The 21,712-nt window shown below is 39.6% G+C and overlaps 1 protein-coding gene across 1 annotated transcript in view; it reads left to right on the forward strand.

Annotated features, from left to right (window-relative positions):
* The first annotated feature begins 434 nt into the window (after positions 1-434).
* Positions 435-21,712, forward strand: part of lingo1a (leucine rich repeat and Ig domain containing 1a) — a 131,472-nt gene continuing 110,194 nt past the window's right edge. The window contains exon 1 of the mRNA XM_084017817.1: positions 435-735. The gene's annotated coding sequence lies outside the window, so the exon portion shown is untranslated. The remainder of the gene's footprint in view (positions 736-21,712) is intronic.

Raw genomic sequence — 21,712 nt, forward strand, 5'->3', positions numbered from 1 at the left:
ACCTCCTCCCTTCCTCAGTCATCTTCTCATCTGATTTTTCTGTCTGGCTCAAGGGAGGGGCATTACCAAGCATTCGGATACACAAACGGAGCAAATCGCAACGGCTTCTGTGTTGATTTCATTCCTGTATTTTGCTGTTCAACGTGAGATATGAAAATAATCCTTTTATTAACTCCCACTGTTATATTTGTGCAGCTCACACTGCAGTTCAGATTGAGGGAGAAATAAGGAGGGAATGGAAAGATTCCCCCTCCCTCCCCTCTCTCAATCTCTCATCACATACTGCGGCTCCTCCCACCACCTTGCCCTTCTCCAGATACCCTCCCTTCTGCTGTGTCTCTTTTTTCTCTCTGTATCCTTCCCTCCTTCATTCTCCCTCAACCCTTCAGCCTAGCTGAGTCTAACATAGGATGCACCCTCCCTGTGTGTGTGTGTGTGTGTGGCTTGCCGTGTGAACCACATGTGTCAGAGTGTGTACACGTGTGGCTTCGCAGCTGATGGGAAGGACTCATGAAGGGCTCTGGACTTGGATATCACATCCTTCTCCTTATGCATATTTATCACATTTTTTAACAACACTCTAAAAATCCTCCTCTCCTTAAAGAATCTAATTTTCCTCCTCTCGGGGCAGCATCTCGATGGAATCGTCAATCCTTCCCCCAGTATCTTGGATTTAATGAGCAGCCACCGTGGGATGAAGCAAGCGTTTTCTGGATTTCTTTCGTTACAGCTCTGGTAAGGATATCTCTCCTGTCTCTCCCTTCTCACTATTTTTTTTTACATCCACCTCCATTTCTTGCACTTCCTCCGTGATTTGCTTTTCATAACATATTGACAGGTCAAGCAGTATACATTATAGGATATGGGGAGCAGGGAAATGAAGCGGAGCAAGCTATTTAGGACACAGAGAGGGAGAAAATGAGGATGGGCTGGGACGGGAGCGTGAGAGTGTACGGGCAGGAGCAGGGAACAGAGATGTGTGCTGACTCCAGCAGTGTTGCTCATGCTCTCAGAGGCTGGAGGGGAAAAAATGCTCAACTTGGTCTTTGCTATTGATCTGCTGTTATTTTCAGCTCCCATCCCTGAGAGACAACTTTTGTATGGTCTAGCTGACAGTGATAGTATTGGATTTTGTCATTTGTGAACATTGACAGGAAGGGACTGTCATAACATGGAGGTGAATTATGTGGGTGTAGGTTGAAGCACATGGCTGCATTTAAGGTTTGTATTTACATGTGTGTGCTGCCTTTTGTTCGCAGCCTGTGAGTAGTGCATGCAAATATGTGTGTGTCTGTGTGTGTGTGTTTGTGTGCTTGAAGTGTTTATTATGATGCGACAAGGTGGGACTTTCTTCTGTGGAAGCTTGTCTGCATACCTACACATTTTCTGGGGAGTGGGGATTGAGAAATTACAGCTTCCCGCCATGTTGATTTGTCTGATTAGCTGATTGGGCCTTTTTGCGACAGCTCTGACTTATGAAGAGATCCTCACACATAAAATGGCTGATGTAGATCACAAGGACACAGGGATAGGTGTGGGGAAGACAATACATGATTTTAATATTTGTGTTCTGTTTAGTTTTACTCTATTTGTTATGATTCATATCCTTAGGAGCCAATCACTTATGATGAAGACAATGTGTTTATTTAGGTTTTTCTTTATTTTAGTTTGCCAGTTGGAAGCAAGAGGTTAGTTCAATGTTGCTATGTTGGTCCCCTCCGGATGCTAGATGAGCTTCTGTCCTTTTATCTTCACTGCTGTCTTATTATTAATTCTCTGTTCATCTCTCTCTCTTGTCTGTATGAACTCTTCAGGGAGGAGAGAAAAATAGAGAGTGTCAGAAGGGAGTGGGTGAGAGATATTGCAATACAAGAGCTAGATAGATGGGGGGGGTAGTACTCGTACTTAAAGCAATAAAGAGAATAGGAAGTTGAAGTGAAAGGTGAGGTAGGGGGGAGAGCAATGAAAGAGTGACAGGAAGCCAGAGGAAAAAAAGGATGAAAGGGAGAGAGGAGGAGAGACAGTGTGTGCTAACTAACCTCAGAATTAGCTTTTAGACATGCACACCTTCGGGTAGGGGATCAATTTACACACACATCCAATCCTTCCAAAGGAAAACGGGATAGATGGGCCATGGCCTGCATCTCGCACATGCCTGACTGCATTTCCTTCTAAGGACATCAATATTTATCACATTTCCCATTTCAGGGAAGAAACCCTGATAACAGCGGAGCATGGAAAAATAATAAAAGATAAATCAAATTACCCCACCTTGTGTAGGCCTTCTTTTTCTGTTTAATTTCGAATTCCTTTCCAGCACTTATGCATGGTCGGCTGATTCTCTGTTGAATACAGGTGCAGCCACGGTGGTTCATGTTTGTATAACAGAGCTTTTGGTCCATTGGCAGTGTTAATATATCTAAGTAGATTGAATTAATGCAGTCACTAGTCATTGCCTATTTTTATTTTAATTATTTATTAGCTTCCACAGCCAGGCTGAAAAACAACATCAGTTTGGATTGAATAAACAACATGGATTTGATTTTGCTAAGTGAGGCCTTCAAGAGGTTTTTAGGGTGGATGAATGATGGAATCAAGAACTTATCCCAAGCCCAAATAATTGAAATCAGGTGTTCAAATCACTTCCATGGCCACAGGTGTATAAAAGCAAGCACCTAGGCATGCTGTTTCTACAAACATTTGTGAAAGAATGGGTCACTCTCAGGAGCTCAGTGAATTCCAGCGTGGTACTGTGATAGGATGCCACCTGTGTAACAAGTCTAGTCGTGAAGTTTCCTTGCTCTTAAATATTCCACAGTCAACTGTCAGTGGGATTATAACAAAGTGGAAGTGATTGGGAATGACAGCAACTCAGCCAAGAAGTGGTAGGCCATGTAAAATGACGGAGCGGCGTCAGCGGATGCTGAGGCACATGGTGCACAGAGGTCACCAACTTTCTGCAGAGTCAATCGCTACAGACCTCCAAACTTCATGTAGCCTTCAGATAAGATCAAGAACAGTGCGTAGAGAGCTTCATGGAATGGGTTTCCATGGCTGCGCAGCTGCATCCATCCGCAAGTGCAATGCAAAGCGTTGGATGCAGCGATGTAAAGCACGGCGCCACTGGACTCTAGAGCAGTGGAGACGCGTTCTCTGGAGTGACGAATCAGGCTTCTCCATCTGGCCATCTGATGGATGAGTCTGGGTTTGGCGGTTGCCAGGAGAACGGTACTTGTCTGACTGCATTGTGCCACGTGTAAAGTTTGGTGGAGGGGGGATTATGGTGTTGGGCTGTTTTTCAGGAGCTGGGCTTGGCCCCTTAGTTCCAGTGAAAGGACAATTCCATGCTCCCAACTTTGTGGGAACAGTTTGGGGATGGCCCCTTCCTGTTCATGACTGTGCACCAGTGCACAAAGCAAGGTCCATAAAGACATGGATGAGAGAGTTTGGTGTGGATGAACTTGACTGGCACACTCCTAAACCTTGTGGAAAGCCTTCCCAGAAGAGTTGAAGCTGTTATAGCTGCAAAGGGTGGACCGACGTCATATTAAACCCCATGGATTAAGAATGGGAAGTCACTTCAGTTCATATGCGAGTCAAGGCAGGTGAGCGAATACTTTTGGCAATATAGTGTATATCACTTTGAAATTCAGGGCAGCTAGCCATATTTTATACCAGAGGTGTTCTGCTCATGGATTTGTTTTATGTATTTAATTTCTAAGTGAAGTCTCCCTCTTTAACCTCTCAGTCACACACACACACACACACACACACACATACACACACACACAGTATGTGCCTTAGTGGGAGTCATTTTTACCCTACTGGCCCTGCAATAAAAGCTTGCCATGCAGTGGGTGACTTGCATCTGAGAATGACTCACAGTGCCCATGAATACTACTCCACCCACATCAAGGAACATATGATACTGTCCATTGCCTATGAGAAGTTAACAACGAATTTCTCCTCAACCTCCAAGGCATTTATTCTCAAGGCCGTTTTAGCGATTGATGGTTATTACCGATGTGAGTTCATGATTTACCGTGATGCATGAAATGAAGTTGGCAAATTTGTCACAGCAATTCACAGCTAATGGTGTCCATAGTGGTGGGCTAGCATTGTTAAGTTCCATGGATATGAGCTTCTCATCCCAGTGTAGTCACTTGCTAGACACAATTCAACACATAGCCTCTCTCTTTTCAGAGCTGTTTTGATCCTTTCATTGATACTCAATCAAAACACTACATAACCATCCAATTAAAATGCAATAACTCTCACCATGATGTTTGAATGTTCAATAAATAACCTTTAATACACCCCTAGATAATGATTATCCACAACCTAAGAGGAATGAATGATTATTTTCTAAATAGAGATACATGTCTAGCTGTGCAGAGGATGAAGTCACCCTCCCTCTGGGTGTTGTAATCTGAGCTTTTCTGTACTTTGTTGACCTAGCTGGGCCAGCCCAGTCTAACAGAAATGTGTGAAATGGCCACGACCTGTTAAAGTTGTATTCCATGGAAGTGGACACGTAATTTGTTTAGATTGCATGTCGGCGCGACAAAAACAATGACAATGGCAAGTCAGACATTTTCATGTTGCATACACAAATTCAAAGCATCCAAAAGTGCAAAAGTTGAATCTAGTGAAATAGGGCCCTAGTTTCGTGGCGCGGCGCAGGGTGGCGGAGCTGGCGTAATGCAAGTTTCGACCCGCGCAGCCTTGCGCACGGTCAGTTTGGCAGTTTGGTGGATCGCCTGCGCCAAGATGGGTGTGGCGGCCCAGCAGGGGGAGGCGTCACAGATTCAGCTTGGCGTAGCGGAAGTTTTGTGGCAAAAAGACTCGCCGAGACTTCCCCGAAAGCTCGCCAGCTCCAACCTGGTCTACTCTCGGCGCAAGGCGCAAATAAAGTCCATTCATTCAAGGCGAATCACAGCTGGCGGAGTGGAAGTTTCGCTGACGGCGCGCAGTGCGTACACGTCACCGAGACCTCACAGGCAGGTTTCCACAGTTCCAGGCACATTTACATGCAATAAATAATCACAACAAACACTATTTAATGCAACTAATTGAATCAACACGTGAATTTATATCTATATAGATTGTCTCGTCACATCTGACGTCAGATCAAAGGCGGATGGAAACTCAGCCTCTCGGATCAAAACATCTCCCTCGCTCTCTCCTGTTTTTTATAATATCGGCATTGTTATTATTATGATACGCACACACAGCGCGTGATGCGCGTGGTGGGAGCGGCAGCGCTGCTTCGGTCATCGGGTTGTCAAGTGACGGAACTTGCACTGAACCTCCCCTAACGCATTAAAGGTGAGGAGAGGAGCTCATTTGATTGGTGAAGATCTGAATCGGCTGTGTTAATCCCAGTCCACGCCTCGTCTCCTCCTCGTCTCCCACTCACGCCTTCTTCTCCTCCCTCTTTCCCACTTGCGCGGGTGGGAGTGACGGGAGGTGTGCCTGCGCGAGCCTGCGCTAGCCTGCGCGGTGCACGAAACTTGCAAAGTCCAGGTGGACACACCCCGTTGGCGTGGCGCAGGTGCGCTGAGATCTGACTGCGCCTGGTCTACGAAACTAGGGCCCATAGTGTTAACATTTAGAAATACTGCGTATGTTGGCAGGAGGGAGATGGGTGAGTCAAAGAAACTCAGGATGGAACTGGTGTTTTAAACCACGTGTACCAATGCAATGTTATTGTTGTTACATGAAACCAAGTTTCCATTTTTATTTTAAGCTAATCCATGTTTTTTTTCTCCTAAACCTTACAATTGTACATTTGTTTTTTGCCTACACCTAATATGAACTTGTTAATTTTCACAACACATTACGTGTCCACCACCACATAATGTGTTGTTAAGAGGTTGTATTTGACTATTTAGCAGTTACAGCTGACAACCCCACCGACAGCCTCTTCATGGAATCATAATGCCCACCCTCTGCTTCCCCCTCAGGTAAACACTGTTAGCTCTGTCAGCACTGTTGTTTTTGTAAGAGCTGTTAGCACCGTTAGCTGCGAACTGCCGACTCAGCTATAAGTTCAGAGCCATTGAAAGCCAGTAGAAATTAAGAATATAGTAGATGTGTAAGTATTTTACTACTGTGTGAAACATTGCATCTGTAAAGTCACTATTGTTTGTTTTGTTCTTGCACCAAAAAAAAAAAAAGAAAGAATAAAGGCAGTAGATATGCTCGCATTTAGCATATGGGACAAGCTCATCAAAGAGAGGGTCTTCTGAAATTATGAGGAGCGTGACAAAGTCACAATTCCATCACTCCTATATGGTAAAATATAATTGCAACAGCAGTAAGGTTGCAATATGCTGGACAGCTAATAATCTGAGGCATTCATATAATGTAGTCGATCCTTATTTCCAACAGCAGGCAGGGAAAATAAACAATATGAGGCACATTTTAACCAATGCAGCTCATATGATGGAGGACCAAGAACATAAATCTGAGAAACTCAGACAGTTCTCAGACAAAATACAATTAGCTTGATTAGCCTGAGTCACATGTGTGTGGTTATTCACAAATAAAGCAGGAGAATAAGTGAAACACCATCTATTGTAAAGATGTTTAATGAAAAATACCAGGGTCTTGGTATCACAGACCGGAAATAAATAATAAGATAAGAAAAGATAGTGTATTTTATTGCAAGTTGATTGAGGGTTAAATTGCTGTGTAATTGTAACAATTATCCCTTCACCAACGTTCAATGTCAGTTGACTCACCATTATTTCTGCTGCAAAATGTAATATGTGTTGTCTTTTCTCAAATAACCATCCCACTCCACGATTATGCATTCACATGCACTCACGTTTGGGATTTGTCAAATACAGCTGTAGTCTGCAGAAATTGGGGGTTACATTACTCGGCAGTTCATATAGGATGAGAAAGCAAGATTTGATCATTTCCTTGGCCAAGTTTGTTCCAGCCAGCTGAGCAAATCTAAATGTTATAAATTAGAAATTGTATAAATAATTTAGAAATTGCTTTTATCTTCTGTATTTGGATGCCTTGCTTAGCCAACACAATAATGGTTTATTATGTTACTCTCCCAGGAAAGCATTCAACCCTCCCTGACCTTTAAGTATCATGTTCAGGAAAATTGTATCAAATGCCTCCTGTTGCTCTAGTTTTCATTTGAGATACATTGCATGGACATTCTTGCTAAGAGAAAATAAAGAGATATTTAGACATGTGTTCTTGTTCTTCATGTCTGAATAGGATAATGAATCTGCATCCATGTGTTCATCTGTCGTTTCATACACTTAAAATAAAACAGTGGCTAGACTAGTAACTAGATGCTTTGCTTGGTTTTCCATGTGACATGGAAATGGAGGCATTTACAACTGTACTGCAGCATTTTATTACTAACATAAACATTAGTTACTGATTGGCCAACATGGCTACTACATTATTCATGATGCTCTCATAATGCTGGATATGATCGATTAAAAATCAACAAAATGTCACATGCTTTGCTGACCCATCCATCGCCATTTTAAGGATGTACAACGTACCTGACTGTTTGCTGTGAAAGTGTGTGAAGAGATAATAAAAATGCTCATTATTTTACTCATTTATGATTTTTTTTTGTTTTTTTTTGCACCAAACAGTCCAAAAACTACAACGTGTAACAACAAGCTAGATTGCAAATGTGACATGATTAGGTCTAATGACATTCTAAGTAATTTAATCTCGCCCCAGCCTCCATTTAAAAAAAAAATCTCCTGCTCATTGTTATTACTATGACCAAACAAATTGTGGGACTGTGCTGGATCACAATATGGAGATGAATTATTGAAAATGCACGTTGGTGCATGGCTATACTTCCAGAACTGTATACACTTGCAAAATGGAGGCGCATGAGCTAATGCTGCTCGTGTTCCTCAGAGTCACGCTGGGTAACGGAAGCATCAGATTATTTCCCTGCTCGTCAGCATTTGGCACCAAACGGCAGCCAAGTGAAACTACTTCCAACAGAAAGTGTTATTGAGGAGAGCCATGCAATCAGGAGGGGCACACCTGAAGAGAGTCTCCACATTTGTTTACAGCTCTACTCATTATTATTTATTTTTATTCCCAAACTAATCCCATAAAAGGTGGCTTTACTGTGATAAATCACCTTTCAATCTCAATTCACAACGTCTCTGGCATTTGGTCCCACCTGTTAGTTTTGTCGAAATTGTTTGTGCCAGTCTATTACTGACAGCTGGATGAAAGGCCAAACAAGACCTCTAGGTTGGACCTCAATAGATTTTCTTTGATTGCTGGCACACGTATCGAGCCGCCTCCTGAAATTGAGGGGGAGGTCAGATTGGAGAAATCCCAAATGCTCTTCCAGATGCTCCTGAGATTTGTTCAAAGAATGTGAGTGAAGAGAATGTGTGGGGTTTTTAGACGCTCGCTGCAACATGTAACATTGTAGCCTGATGTTAATAGAAGCACCGTTTAATATTTATGGAAAATTTGTAATTTCCTCTGGGTGTCTAAAAAAACAAACAACAAATAATTTTACTATATTGTGGTTGACTCGTGTTTCTCCATCATGATTTTTGGCTTAGCCCCTTATAAATACAATGTGCCTCTTGATTCTGTATCAATATGTGGTTATCTATTTTAGACAATTGTGGGCCTCAATGTGTGAAGAAAACTGTGACCATCTGTATGCAGGATCCATGTGTGCAGAGCCTTTGAAAATTGTGGTAAATGTCAGCGAGTCAGCGTGGTGATGACTTCCAAATGGGCATTATTACAATGTAGCATTCTTCGCTCATTGACATCACTTTTCAATCTTAAAATTGACCCTGTCCTTTCCACCAAGCACACTCAGCACACACACACACACACACACACACACACACACACACACACACACACACACACACACACACAGTTGGAGGGAAATTAAAAATAATAGTATATCCAGTTGAGACCTCTCCCTTGGTTCCCAGTGTGTGTTACTCCGATGCCCTGGAACACACGCTCCGTACAAATCTTGCTTTGTGACTAATATTTCAAAAAGCTGTAACACTAACAGCTTGCTTGGAAACCTGCTAAAACAGGATATAATTAAACCATGAAAATAGTATTTATTTGTTTTAGATTAATTTCAGGCTCAAACGAGCTAGTCTATTACATAAGCACAGCTGGGTGAGAGGTGCCTCTTCCACGAACATCGTTTCTGGATCATTTCCCAGTCCTGACTGTACTGAAGTCTCCTCTGTGATCAGCGTCAGTTGAGAGTGAAAACACAGGCTAAAGCAAGCTGCCAATATTTCTAATTATCATGGATGATGCACCCAGAGCTCTATTTTTGGATCAACCCAGCAGGGGAACGCAAGGGGGGTATGAAATTTAAAGTCAATACGTGAACAGAACTTTATTTGTTCAACTGATATTACATGTGAAGGCAAGGTCAAGATCAAAATCAGCAGTAAGTATACCATGGCATGCATGGTTGAAGCCATACTTTGTAAACATTCAAGCCTAAATTCAATCTTAGGGGGGTCGAGGGGCATGTTCTTGTACTTGTTTGACCCATCCATCTTATATAGTGTTTCAGCCGTTAAATTATACATTTATATAAGATAATTCCCACCGAGCTTCTACATACGAGGATTACTTAACCAATATACAAATTGTATTACTTTAAAAAAAGAAAAGCATTATAAGGGATTAATTTACTTTTTGAGCTGCTTAATCATTGAAGTTTATAATATAAACCAAAGATCACAGTTTACATTCACCGTGTGACAAAAATATATATTATTACCAGTTGCAATTTTCTACAATAAATACATGTTTCATGAAGTTTGTTGCATTGCAAATTTTTCCATTCTGCCTGTGTAACACTGAAGCGTATGGAGAGAATGTATAGCATTTGTACAGCATTCTACACACTGACTTAAGATAGGCCTGTTCTTCACCTAAACAAATGGTTATTTGATTAATATGACTAAATAAATAATACTTTAATATTATGAATATGCAAATTATACTATATTATTGTAAAAAAAAGAAGATGTATTTTTCACAATACTCTTTGAGACAAAACGTTAATTTGTGAAATTCTATGTATTTTTTTTGTCTCTTCAGTTGAAACCACCCAAACAATGTGATGTCTGTGATATTTCAAAATATGTCATATGTAATACTTTTAAATGATATGTGTACTTGTCAGAAAGATGTTGGATTAATTAAAAGTCCAATTAGTCTCTAAGATACTGAGAGAAATTCACCAAGCTATCTTTCCTGATAAAAAAAACTTTACCAAAGCATCCCTGTGGTCACTGAAACCGAAGAAATTATCTGAAAAACCTAAAGAAACACATTCTTTCCGCAACAGAACTCAAGTTGGATTCAACAAAAAAGGAAAATACAAATGTGGCAGATGTTAAAGAAAATGCCTTTGGGCCGATAGCTGACACGAATAACTGTCACTGTGTATGTTAATTTTAGCAGGGTTTAAGCAGTCCATGGTTTTTATGTGATAGAAAGAGCTTCTTACATCCTCACCAGGTCTCTATCATTAGTATTCTGCTCAGTGCCTTGCACTCTCATCTTGGTTGGCCATTTCCTATCTGAAATTAGTTTTGCCCTTTTTATAAACTGCAGTCTCTTTCAGTAAAATACTGTCCAGTTTTAAATAAATAAACAAAACCCCTTACTGCTAATGAATGCTAATGCCCACATTCTAAGAGGGTACTTTTGTGATGTGGAAAAAGAACAGGGGCGTTGGGCTTCTACCTTTAAGTTTGGTCATTTGCAGAATCCTGCTGGTTATTCTGCTAGATTTATCGTCTTTGCAGATAATTATACTGGAGCGGGCAAGTGGACACTGTGACTGTAAAGTATGGTAAAATGTTCTTCAATACATTACAGACAAGCTGATGCAGCATACATTGTATATGCAATGCATTTATGTGTTTTGAAACGCATCTAGTTCCTCAACATTGGATTTGGGATGCTATGTGGGGCCACTTGATATGCAGACAGTATCCTCAGAAATATGACTGATGTATTAATATTCTATTGATTAAAAGCTGTGTCCTACCAGTGTGATGTGGTGAATGCAACAACATGACAACAGCATTTTTATCCTAAATACCTGTGTCCACGCCACACAATACAAATCCATCTATACGGACGATGTCTAAAGGGCTGACCTTGACAACACAATACATAAACTCCAATCTCCATGCGCCAAAAAGGAGCATTTGGCTAATTATTACGCAAAATTGTTGATGACATCTGTTAAAAAAAAGGATTTTGTTGGTCAAACTAAGCAAAAAACGAAAACATTATTTATAAATTCCCATTCATATATTTCGTATGAAAATCCGTGTTTGGTGTGAAATGGCTTTTAGGGTCAGCTTTTGTAGGATGTTGCTTGTGTTGTCATTCTTGCTCCTGAACATAGAACACATGAATATTGAGGAACCTAGTTATCATATCTGTCTTCCTGTGTGTTCATGTTGTATGTTGTATGCTGTATGTTGTATGCTGAAGCATTAAGGGCAACAACTGTCTTTTACTGCCACAAACTACAAATCCGGTTTATCTTCCCTATAATGTGCCCTCTGTTTTGCCATTAGTATGAATTGTTTCTGTCAATACTTGAAAACGGATGTTTCTATTCTTCTATGGGTGGTCTTTTAATTATTTTTTTTTCTGGTGTTTACCCATGACCAGGCACCAAAATGGTTTTGGAAAGGTTTCAATTGTCTCTACCCGTTAATGGTCGCCCCCACACAGATGTTCTCACTCTCGGTGCCTGATTAGATCTCTTTTCAGGATGGTGTGGGTGTGCATGTTTACACTCTCATTCGTTTGTTGCACCTGCTGGGTCAGGACAGCTTACACCTTTATCAATGTTATTAGTACATGGACTTTGTTGATGTTAATCATAGCAGAGCTCAGCTTTAACATGAGCAGAAAGGTAATGACTCATGGTGAAATAAAACACCTGTGTCCAGCTTAAAGAGCTTTGAACCTTTCTTTTTTCTTTCTTATTTTTCTTGCTCTTGGTAAGTCATCACCTCGTAGCGGTTGTGCTCTTCTTTCTTTTTCAGCAATATTGGCCCCAAGTCCTGCTTTGGAGATGTTTCAGTATCAGATTCATCTTCTTCACATGATAATAATTTATCATACCAGACATCCTGTGGGAGAGTGCAAGATACATTTTATTACAGACTGTCTAGACATGTTTGTCATATCATCCTGCACAAGTTTTTTTTTTTTGTATTTTCCTTTGGAGGAGGCTCTGAAGATTTGCCTGATAATTTATGCTGTCGGTTATCACCTACAATAAGGCTAATTAATCAATCATTTTGTTCATACATATATGGTATGTGTATGTATTTGTGCATGCACTTCACAGCTCATGCATTGAATATGAGTTACTTTTGTATGCGTCCATGCAAACAGTTCAGGTAATGTAGGCTACAGCTTTATTTGCAATGCACAGTACGCTGTGCCTGCTTATGCATACTGGAAATGCATGTGCATAGTGGCACATGTTGGTATAGCATGTGCTTGTGAATATAAAGTAATCTACATATTATTCCATTAGTGCTGTATTGCTACTCATCACCTGCTGCAGCAGGGAGCAGGGAGAGAGTTGAGAGAGAAGATTATGATGGAGGAGATTCAGACAGGAGTAGGCTCCCTGTAGCTGCAGTCTTCAGCTGGAACAACCTTGAGTGGGCAAGGCTCAGGTGAGCTTTCCACACTTAAGCTAAATTGGAAAAGACCCTCAGAGCAGAGGGCTAAATGGCCCTGGTGAGCTACTGATATGTCTGTGAAGGGTTTGGGAAAGTAGTATACCAAGCTGATCTTCAGGATTTTATAAGAATACATTTTTTGAGTGGGCTTTAAAAAAAGGAAGGGTAAGAACTCAGTGGAGTCATTTGATGAAATATGAATTATTGTGGTGTTCACTGGAAGGAGAATGCTACTTTCATAGTTATACTGTCATGAACTCAAAGGGGACATAACATGAAAAACTCACAATTCTATGGTTGTGCACATACATGTTGGTATCTGGAGTGCCTACCAACCCACAAAATTGTTTTTAGCTTAAAGAGACAGATGCTAAAATGGGGCATTTCAGACATTTCTTTTTTTACATTAAAGCATGTAAGCATGCCACACAATACAAGTATAAACATGAAAATGAGCATGTTAGTCCCGTTTAATTCCCCCAGGAACTACCTACAGTGGATTAAACATGTATTCACCCACAATGTAATAGGCTTTGGAAAGAAGCATCCACCATGTCACTTGAAAGGCATGCAGCATGCTTTGATTACACGTGAGGTCAGGTCACTAATGATGATGATGTATTGTTAATATGATTGAGGCTACAGTCTAATTGAAGCTGATGAGATGGGTTTATGTATTCCCATTGCAAGACTTCAAATTGTTCAACGGTTCTAGTTTAATCGTTATGGGCACACTGTGTATTTGATTGAAATTAATATATATTGAAAGCAAAACCTCTGTTGAATTGATTTCATTAAACAACCCTATAGGGTTACAAAGTAGATGTAGAGGAATGGCTGCAGCATATTGGTATTCTGGGAGGGCTCCCTGCTCAGCTCTCCAAACCAAAGCCGACATTTAATTTGCAACCAAAATGAGGTGAACTTTGTGTGAAGCGGGTCATTTTACTGCTGTAATCAAAGTGCCCTCTCTTTGCTCTTAATCTGACTCTCACTGTATGGAAGGACACAGCCATGGCTCGTTACGTTCATGTGTGTATGCAGGAGAGAGTGTGAGAGAGAGTAACTGGAACCTTTTCGAATTTCAACAGTATCCTAAAATAAAACATATTCCATTTTTTTTCTTTTTTTGGCGACTTTTATCCAAAGTGTCTTATAGTAATGGACGTGAATATGTCAAATTAGGTATCAGTGGAAATCCAAGCCTTTAAAGACAACTTGACACCACATTTGGAGAGTATCTTTCTTCAAAACGTGTACTGTAATGCCAGTTCAAAGGGAATGTTGTGGCACGTAAAAATGCATGGAAAAATGGTTCCAATGTGAGCAAACAGTGAAATAATCCCTCAAGGGCTAGGCAGAAGAGGAGGAAAAAAGGAAGAAGTCACATCCTGTCCCTTCATGTGGCAGCTTGTGTCACTTTGAACGTGAAGCCGAGTGTTTCTATGATGAAGAATGCTTCAGTGTGGAAAATGGCCTTTTCATGCCCTATGCACATTGACTGAGCTGCTCCTTCACATTGTTTGAAATTACTTCTGCAGTTTTCTAGAAGAGTCTATAGAAATGATCATCTTATCAGGTTATGATAAACCAGATATGTACAAATTGTGTTTACAGTTTGCAGCCAGAAACTGGTTAAAAATCGATTTCCAGAGATTCCTCCAGGGTTTTTTTTATTATATTTTCTTTGTTGCCAGTTCCTGCCAACTCATGACTTCTTCGAGGCCAGGGTAATACATTGACACACACACTTTGTCACACATTTCCACTGAGAACAATTCTTTGTTTCATGGCTTTATTATAAATGATAGCAATAATAAAATCACATAAATATATGGAAGGCATGACGAACATTCCTAAATAATGCCAGAGAACGACCTTGGGTCTGGAAGTCGGTACAATGAATAGGTTTAATGTGACAGTGATTTCTAGAAACCTCAAAAAATGACAGACATATTGTCGTCTGATGAAGCCAAACAAATAGATATGTAGCTACAGAAACACTTACAGATGTATTCATTTTCTATTCTTGCTGGCAGGTGTTATGTCTAAGCAGAGGTAAACAATCCCTCCTGGATGGTTGTATTTTTCTTTTCCAAAGATATGTCATTTTGCTTTGTTTGTGAAATTGATGCATATCTTTGAAACTTTTGATCTTTACATAATGTAGCTACTTCTCTCTATAAATAGAGTCTGATTATCACTGAAGTATGGCAAAAAGACAACACACATTGCTTTATATGCTGTCATCTTCTGATAAATACTGTACTTCCATCTGGAGTTTCTGATAAGATAAAGTGCTAGCAACACACCCAGGCACACTCAGATCTGCCTCTCGGTATCTAAAGCTTTATGTGAACATGCTCAAAGCCTTGACACATCGGCGTGGATGTTTTATAGACCCAGTTCAGGCCCTTTGATAAAATGTCTTTATTATTTGAGAATTTTTCACATTGTTCTCTTTATTTTGTAAACACATGTTCTTAATTCACTATCCTTGCTTATGCATTACAGTTTCCTCCGTCAGTTGTAAGTGAGAATTCATTCTGAATGTATGGATGGATGCTACTACTACCTTATAAACTATAAACCCTGGCTGACTGCATGTATTGTCACATATTGGACTTTCACCTGTAGCCAGGTAAAAGGGCTTAACAGTGTTTTACCAAATGTTAAGATCTGCACTGCCCTCATACAATTATGTTATACAATAGTAATGGAGAAGTTGGGGGAACTTTATCTAAGCAACCAATCCTTATGAGATGTGCAATCTTCATTATGAGTACCATAACCATCTCTCTCTCTCATATGATGCATATTGCATTTCTTCATTATGTCATTGTTTCAAATGCAAGTGTGTTTTATTTGAGATAGGCCTGATAGGAAGACTTTCACAACATGGTTGAGCACAATTCATCACCACCATTTTTCGGTGACTTCCGCACTTAAGCCTTAATTGGTGACGGGTGTGGCTCAGAGGTAGAGTGAATTGTCCTCTCATCAGAAGACGGTAGGTTCGATTCCGGCTTTAGTCTAGGATAAAGTGAATGTGGACATATAGTGTAAAGTGCCTTGAGTGGTCAAAAAGACTGGGAGAGCACTTTAAAAATTGAAGCAGGTGGTAGGAGGAGCAAGACATGAAAAGTGATATTGTATCTCATTGTACATTTGTCAGTATAACCCTCTACATTCTTATTTACACTTAGCTTAAAGCTGACGTGGCCCAATTAGGCACAAATCATGAAATGTTCATCTCATCGTATTGCTGCTGCAAACAGATGGACCATCCTCTACAGGGGAAGCAGTTTTTGGAATTTGTTGATGAAGAGGATGTACTTTTCAGTATGTGTATCAAACAGACATTTCACTCATCCTGGTCATCTTTTGTAATTTTCACAGATTTGTACACATATCTCCCAGAAAACAGGTTTTAGATTATTAGATAGTATGTTCAGCTGTTCTACATATGAAAAAAATGTTTTAACTTGAGGTAAATAATAAACCAAATGGAAATGTGCTACTGTTGATTGTTCTTACCAGGAACATGCATCCCATGAGTACAAAACATTTTCACAGGAAGTACAACCATCGGAACGCAATGTTCTCAACAGAGCCTGAGAGGAGGATTTAGAAGGGGTTATACCAATTGGATGTGGAAGGAACATGCTGAGTCCTGGTGTAAGACATCAAGGGAAGGGCAGATTCAGTTAAAGATGCCTTTATAAAAAATATATATTTTGAATCATATTTGCTCAAACTCTCCTGTACTTACCGTAGTACGTGGTACATATAATGTGTGAAAAAGCAGCATCATCTGCCTCCTTTTAGAGGGATTTGCATGACTCCACCACACCCAAAGAAAAACAACAAATCAGAGCTAAGTCTCTAACACAATCTCAACCACTGTTTACAAACTCGGCAGCAGTGATCAAATATGAATCAAGTTTTTGTCACTGAGTTGGCTATTTCTCACCGCTATTGTTTTCAGAAACATATTTCAGTTCACTGTTTAGCTGTCAAATCAGAAAGGTTGCTCTGGCTGCGTTGTTGAAAACAGTCAAGCCAAAATGAAGCAAAAGCCCACAGTAAACATTCTAATTTTACAGAAAAAAACAATGAACTAAAAAGTTTAAGGTGAGAAATAGGCAACAGGCTACAGTAATATAATTTTGATCATATTTGGTCAGCGCCGCCTTGTTTGACAGTTCAATTCATGTGCAGTGATTGAGGTTGTGTTAGAGACTCATCAACTCTGATTGGTTGTTTTCGACAGTGCAATCTGACAAATGTCATTAGGAGCACAAGACATTTTTGGTTGGATGTATTAGTGTGTCCGACACCTAAGTATGAAACCAGTATTCATGAATTGCAGACTATTAACAGGAAAATATCACAGTGTGAAGTACAGCTGTGCTAACAGCGTGATCTAAAAAATGAAGCACATTGATCACACGGTGCAGCCACATACTAGGTTTCACCTCAACTTGTTTATAGATTATCGGTCCCGTGCACTACTGTCGGGATATATCAACAGTTTGAACAAATGTGATAAATAGGTTTTAAAGTTACCATGTTCAGGTCTAATTACATTCAAAGGGACTAGTGCACTCATAGACAATGACAATTAAATATATCCTGGAGATATGATAGGATCAGAGTCATGTTCATACACATGCTTTATGAATGCCAAATGACTTGGAACTTGTAGGAAAATATAATGAAAATCCTCAACAAATTACCTGGAACAAAGTTGCTATAGAGCCCTGGGCTCTGGAAATTATAGTATAATAACACAGGAGGGTGGGATATTTGGCTAAACAGGCTCCATGGTGCAGATTGGCCCACAGCACTATGAACAGGCACCGGAAAACAAAGACTATCATCCCTTGCTACCATATGTAAGTGAACAGATAGGAGGATGATATTTACCCATTTGACAGTGTTATCAATATGGGTGATGTTACTTATTTAGATGTGAATGTAGCAATGTAATGTGATGTTTGCCCTTTATGTCATTGCTATAGTATATATGAACAGTATATTTTGAGTAATACTGGTTGTTACTATCATTTTGATATATGAGTGCTAATTATTCTTAATGTTTAATGTTATGGTGGTATGTGAATGGTAGCAACATGAGAGGTAATGGATATTTAAGTGTGTACTTTACATCAGGGTCTGCCCCCCTTACAAATCCGTCTTAGTGTGTGTGAATGTGCATTAGTTTCGATCCGTCTGCCATCAGTGTATGAATGTGTGTATGTGTGTGGGTGAATGTTGACATGTAGTCCAACGTACTTGTTGACTGGTTGACGTCCACGTTGCGCTTTTGGCCTTGTTAAATAACATTTACTTTGAATTTAAATTATTATATATTATTTTAATTAACTTGACAAATTAACTAAAGTGCTATAGTCAGTACTGCATACGCCGCTGGCGTTTTCTCCTTGATCAACAATTTCTCAGCCAATCTTTAATATGCTGGTCACACAGATTTTCTCTGCGTGAGATAATGGAAAAGTAAACAGTTGAACTGACATTTTCAAAGGCAACAAAAACGAATGCCTATCAGGAGCAAATCCTGTTCATGTTTTTTTTCTTTTCATCTGGGACGCTAAAATTGAATAGCTTGCTGTATTTAATTGCAAAGCAGCTTGTACACAGCTTGTGCTGGCTGGTAAAAGTGACAACAAGTTATATTTAAACATTGTACCATCTGAAAGTGAATATTCTGATGTGAATTATGCCATATTGGTAGTTCTTTGCCACTGTCATCCTCATCACATAGTCTCCTAAACAGCATTGATATGGGGCGACTGGTTTTGAAATGCATTATAATGCATTCATAAGTTCATGTGAGTGATCTCTATTTGCTTAAAGTTAACAAAATATCATTGAACCTACGAGGGGGATGGAAAATCAAAATGAGATACTTGAGAACTTTTTGTTAGGGGTATTGCCATCTGACCTTGAAGAGAAGAGCCAAACATATTTGAGAGTCCTACTTTGAATAACAAATAAGGTAATCACAGCCTCCTGGCTAAAGCCACGCCCTCCAACAAGACATGTACAACATGGAGCATACATTATTACAACTGAAAGCAGATGTCCTAAATAAATGGTCAGCCATTGCCCTACATTTTCATTTGATATGAATGATATGCAGAATATCCTTTTTTTCTTCTATGCCATCCTTTTTTAAGGCAATGGCTATCTGCAATGTGAAAGCTGCTTTATTAATTACATCGTCACCATTTCCAAATGTAAAAAGAAGTATCTTCATTTGTGGTATTGCTGAGATAAAGATTCTTCCTCACATGTATTATGGTTAGGATGAAGGACATCCATGGACTGTTAACCTTCCTTAAGAATTACTGTACCTGTGGCACCTACCTGTACCATCAAAATGATGTGTCGTGATAATACTGTATGACTGCGCTTGATAAAAGGAAATAAAAATGTAAAGAAAAAAAAACCTATACAAGAACAACACATAAATCACTGTAAAATGTAATCTTACTTTAGTTAAAGCAAACCAATGTAATCGCACTGTAATTTGTGATAACACGCATTATTAAAAAAGACTAGTGAATTACAACTGGGGATTATATTTCAGTATGATCTGATCCTGACAAATATTTGCAAACATTGATGATGATTGTTGTGATAGAGCAGTGTGAATATTTATTGTGATTCTATGATCATATAGTGCTATAAGACATTATAAGTATGATTATAATGTATGGACACGGACGTCATAGATGTTATTACCCAAACTTGAGTTTTCATTTAAATTTTTGGTCATTGTAGAATAAAGTGCAGTGGCAACACTTTTGTCTCCATCTAGGATTTTTGGCCAGGATCCTTCTGACATTACTCGTTGGTTTTTGTGTAGGCCACCAGGAGCCACAGGGAGCTGTTAAGTCTGTCACAGTACTGAGGAAGGATATTTATTTTCAGTCGCTATAAAATATAGCCTTGTTGTTTGTGGGGAATTAGCAAAATGCCATACTTGCATGGTAGCAGGTTTAGACAGCAACAAAGAAAATTATACATAAACCATTGTTAATATCAGGATATTTTCCTCCTTGGCAATTAATGTTCATCACATTTACATTTGTGGCTAGATATACGCTTCCACTTATACAGTATGTGGCAGATTTTCTTGACATATTTGTTTGTGCTTTGGCATTCACTTGAGTTAACTTAAGAGAGTCAGTTTTTCGGTTGAATATTAATTATTAAGGTTGTTAAGGAATTGTCCAGATGGCACAAATCATACAATTATTTTCTTCAGGAAAATATATTTTCTTAAAGAAAGTTTGCTGTCTTACTTTCTTTGTATTTGTTGAAGGAAAATAAGACTGAAGTGGCAGTTGCTGCCACTGCCTGGACCAATAGCAGCTGGAAGTCACACTCAACAATCTGTGACCTGGAAATACATGATGGGACAAAAATAGCTGTCAGCGCCGACTCAACTCGAGATGAGTCGAGGATGTTTTTAGGCGTTGATAGCGCTCTTCACATGTGTAATTAGGTGTAGTTATGAAGCTCCACTGATGTGTGGCAGAGAACACTATCCATTAGTGTCTCATGATTTAAAACAGTGAGTGAAGTGACTGAAGTCTATTCTGGCGGGACACACAGATTCAAAGTGAGACTTTTGCAGCTGCTCCTCTCTAATTAGATCACCAATTTGTGTAAAAAAATTGGGAAAAAAAAAATCAGTTTGTCTGCTCCCCATAACCAACTAGGAAAAAGACAAAAATATCTTCACAGCATGTCAAAGGCAGACATCGGGGCCCAAACAATTTTGAGTCATCTGGCACAGGGGAGACTGAATGAATGCACCCATGATCCTACTGCTTCTGCTGTATCCCTAAATGTTTCTGTTTTTGGTAGCACTGTCAGTTCCTCAGTATCCCCTTCGTCTTTGATCTGGAAATAGTTATAATATCAATTCACCTGCTGTCCCGGTTTTGCAGGAGTGTTGAACAGCTGCTCAAAAACTTACCAAAGCTTCATTTTATTGATGGTGGCGCAGGTGCATCGCTCTCGTTGGTTAGAAGGGAGTCATTTTACGGGCAATAAAAGAACTGAAAGAATGGGTAATCTCAGTCTGACAAAAGCAATATTTGTCCCATCCGATGTGGTTAATGTTTGAATGGTAAAGCTGTGGTTTAAGATATCAGTTTTAAAAAGTCTAAACAGTTTAGCACCACGGAATTAAAATGTAAAAATCACACTGTCTATTGAGGACACAATCAGGCCAGACGGGGGGTGTTACATAAAGGGGCGTTTACATCATATAACCAAATGCATGCATACTTCACATGTTTCTTAAAGCCTATATATGCAATATTTATGCAATGCATTGCCATGCAATTACGCACAGATATCCATGGCCCCAAGAGGTTGAAATTGTATTAATTCCGATGATCACCTGACCTTTCTTCTAGGTCTATCATTTGATCGAAATATGAATGGTTCAAGATCAAATACCTGCATAACATTCCCATGAGCCTCAGCTGTACTATTTGTTGAGTAATTATTAGAAAATGTGAGTAGGCCTACAATATCACGCTTAGCTAAGATGGTGAACAAAACTTGCTAGACATCAGTATGATAATATGTCTTCTGTTAGCATGCTGTCATAAGTATTGACCTAAAAAAAAGGGACCACAGCGTTTCTTAGTAGTATTATTGTTGCCTCTGTCACAAAGAAATCCGGATTACTTTCCATTTACGTCAGAGCTTTGAACTGCCAACAACACATGACACACTCTGTTTTCCACAGTTATTTTGATTGTTCCACCACCAGCCATTTCTGCTGCTGGGCATAGTCGCCGCAACGAACTTGACTCTTTTGTACTGTAACTGGTATCTACCGATCAAGATCAAAAAAGCTTATAGGGAACCAATCTGAATGCAGATGGTCATTATAAGCATTTACTTCACAATGATATGTT

Source organism: Eutrigla gurnardus (assembly GCF_963514095.1).
Source record: "Eutrigla gurnardus genome assembly, chromosome: 9".
Lineage (NCBI taxonomy): Eukaryota > Metazoa > Chordata > Actinopteri > Perciformes > Triglidae > Eutrigla > Eutrigla gurnardus.